Below are 3,880 nucleotides of genomic sequence, written 5' to 3'. Positions count from 1 at the left end.
GATTGGTGTTAAGAGAATTGTTCGTGCCATCTTTGACAGTCTCTCCAGCGTGTCCTGGGTCTGCCCCGGGGCCTCCTCCCGGTGGGACATGCCTGGAACACCTCGCCCAGGAGGCGCCCAGGGGGCATCCTTGCCAGATGCCCGAACCACCTCAGCTGGCTCCTTTCGATGTGGAGCAGCAGCTGCTCTACTCTGAGCCCCTCCCGGATGGCCGAACTTCTCACCCTATCTCTAAGGGAGAGGCCAGCCACCCTTCGGAGGAAGCTCATTTCCGCCGCTTGTATCCGCGATCTCGTTCTTTCGGTCACTACCCACAGCTCGTGGCCATAGGTGAGGGTAGGGACGTAGATCGACCGGTAAATTGAGAGCTTCGCTTTTACACTCAGCTCCCTCTTCACCACGACTGACCGGTGCAGCGTCCGCATTACTGCAGCCGCAGCCCCAATCCGTCTGTCGATCTCCGGCTCCCTTCTCCCATCACTCGCGAACAAGACCCCGAGATACTTGAACTCCTCCACTTGGGGCAGGAACTCATCCCCGATCCGGAGTGGGCACTCCACCCTTTTCCGGCTGAGAACCATGGCCTCAGATTTGGAGGTGCTGATCCTCATTCCCGCTGCGTCACACTCGGCTGCGAACCGCTCCAGTGCGAGCTGGAGGCCCTCACCCGATGAAGCCAACAGAACCACATCATCCGCAAAAATCAGAGATGAGATTCTGAGGCCACCAAAGCGAAAGCCCTCCGCCACTTGGCTGCGCCTAGAAATCCTGTCCATAAAAATTATGAACAGAACCGGAGACAAAGGGCAGCCCTGGCGGAGCCCATCACCCACCGGGAACGAGTCCGACTTATTGCCGGCAATGCGAACCAAGCTCTTGCAACGGTTGTATAGGGATTGAATGGCCCGTAGCAATGGGCCAGACACCCCATACTCCCGCAACACCTCCCACAGGACACCCCGAGGGACACGGTCGAATGCCTTCTCCAGGTCCACAAAACACATGTAGACTGGTTGGGCAAACTCCCATGCACCCTCAAGTATCCTGGAGAGGATAAAGAGCTGGTCCAGTGTTCCGCGACCAGGACGAAAACCGCATTGTTCCTCCTGTATCCGAGGTTCGACTAGCGGACGAACTCTCCTCTCCAGCACCCTGGCATAGACTTTCCCAGGGAGGCTGAGGAGTGTGATCCCCCTGTAGTTGGAACACACCCTCCGGTCCCCCTTCTTAAAGATGGGGACCACCACCCCGGTCTGCCAGTCCACAGGCACTGCCCCTGATCTCCACGCAACATTGCAGAGACGTGTCAACCAAGACAGCCCTACAACGTCCAGCGCCTTCAGGAACTCGGGGCGGACCTCATCAACACCAGGGGCTCTGCCACCAAGGAGTTGTTTAACTGCCTCAGTGACCTCGCCCCCGGAAATTGGCGGGTCATACCCCTCATCCCCAGACTCTGCTTCCTCCTCGGAAGACGTGTCAGTGGGATTAAGGAGGTCCTCGAAGTATTCCTTCCACCGCCCGACAATTTTCTCAGTCGACGTCAACAGCGCTCCGCCAGCACTATACACAGCGCAGGTAGAGCACCGCTTTCCCCTCCTGAGACGCCTGACGGTTTGCCAGAATCTCTTCGAGGCAGTCCGAAAGTCTTTTTCCATGGCCTCTCCGAACTCCTCCCACACCCGAGTTTTTGCTTCAGCCACTGCCCGAGCCGCATTCCGCTTGGCCTGTCGATACCTGTCGGCTGCCTCCGGAGTCCCACAGGCTAACCAAGCCCGATAGGCCTCCTTCTTCAGCCTGGTGGCTCCCTTCACCTCTGGTGTCCACCATTTGGTTCGGGGATTACCACCACGGCAGGCACCAACCACCTTGCGGCCGCAGCTCAATGCAGCAGCTTCGGCAATGGAGACGCTGAACATGGTCCATTCGGACTCAATGTCCCCAGTCTCCCTCGGAATGCTGTTGAAGCTCTGCCGGAGGTGTGTATTTTGACAGTATTTTGTGTAAAATTTGAAAACGTCATAAATGAATAAACACATCAAACCCACTGTGTGAGACAAAGGCACACTGTCAACACTGGACTGTGCAACAAATGAAGCACCTCTGTCATCAGGTGTTAGCGTCCTCACTTGAGACTAATTTTATAGCTCACAGGTATGTATGTAAAGTGCTCTGAGTGGTCAAAAAGACCAGAAAGTGTTCTATACTAAAGCAAATTTAACAACTTGCCCAGAGATTAAAGTGGAATTTGAATAGTGGGAGGACCCAAACTTCCAGTTCAGCAGTGCTGCACAGGGGAATGGGCCACATTGTGATTCCTGTTGTGAGTTTCTGTCACAGTCCTTTTGAGTTCTCTCAGTTTCACTTGGAGCTTTTTTCTCACTTTTCTTATTCACCTTAGCATCTCTGTGGAGACACTTTACAGTATGATTGTTTCAGTATTTGTTAGTTTGGTCAGGTTTGTTGTTACAGCTTGGTTGAAGAGGCTTTGGAGGCTCCAGAGTGTCGCCTGGGTTAGACTGACGCAGGGCCAACACAGAGATGTTTTCAAACTTACACGGTGGTTTGTGAAGGACAGCTACTCTGTTGTTAACCATTTTATCTTGCTATATATACTGCAAATCTGCAGTGCTGGCATTTCCTGTTCCATTAAAAATGGCCAACCTGCAGACCTTCTTCGTAAATAAAGAATAACCAGCTCTTTCTACGGTGAGAATTAAAGTTTATAAGATGACAAAAAAGACATTTAAAACATTATGAGGGCACTTACAGGCCTCCTGCTGCCATCTTCAGGACAAAACGCTGAAGCATTTTAGAACATGTTGGAATAAAATTTGCTGTATTTCTATTTTTGTTTGGTTTTTATTGCCTGGAGTTGTTTGGATAGTTTTCCTTTCTTTACTGGGTTCGTAACAGTAGTAGTCAGTGAAAGACTAGAACCAAACTCTACAGATTTATTACAAGATAGAAAAATGACTTCATATTTGTTAGGTTTATATTGTGGATTGTCATTTATGCTTAGAAATATATAACCATATATTTTAGAGGTGTATAATCGTTGCATATTGATAGGATGTCTGATCCTTAGCAGTCTGCAAAGCCGGTGTGCCTCCCTCTGATATACGTACACATCCCAGGGTCATGAGAGAGTTCGTACCTTGTTTTATGGTAAACTCATCCATGTCTGCTTTGGTATAAGCGCCTTTTGTTTAGCTGAACTGCTGGACGTCCAGGCCAGCAGATTTAGGGGAGTTGTTCACAGGGTCACATCTTGACCACACACGATATGTTAATGAAGCTATGCATATTCATGTAACCTCAATAAAGAGCAGTGCTACGAGGGAGCAGACGAGAGCGATGGGGTGAGCGACAGAACGCTTGTCAGTTCTCTCCCTCGTGCACAAGTAACACAGAACTTTGGTGGCTTGCGTCTTGCTTTAGTAGAGTTGTTGCGTTCCAGCGAGGGGTTTGTGCTAGACAGACCCATCAATATTTGTCAAAGCTAAAGAAAGGAGGCCTGACTGTCCGTGAGCTTAACTTGTAGTTTACTTTGGGTGCCAGTATGTATGCTGAAGTCTTAAAGACGTATCCATACATTGATCATACCTCCACAGCAAAGGAAAAAACTAATCTGATGCTCAGCATTATAAAAAGTACTCCGTATAACAGTCAGCAGTCTCTGGGAGGCCGAGCACTTCAGAAGGTTGACAGACCAAGACTCTACTAATCCAGCTGGCTGTGTGGTCAAGCGGAGCAGTCCACAACCATCCACACCGGCTGTAGAGGTGGTGTGATCCCTGGCTGCTCCACTCTGCAAGCCAAAGTATTTCTGGGCAAGACACTGAATCCACGTTGTTCTCAGATGTGTTCACTGCAGTGT

Source organism: Simochromis diagramma, unplaced genomic scaffold, assembly GCF_900408965.1.
Source record: "Simochromis diagramma unplaced genomic scaffold, fSimDia1.1 OVJJ01000446.1, whole genome shotgun sequence".
Classification (NCBI taxonomy): domain Eukaryota; kingdom Metazoa; phylum Chordata; class Actinopteri; order Cichliformes; family Cichlidae; genus Simochromis; species Simochromis diagramma.
Note: the sequence above shows the minus strand (reverse complement) of the source record.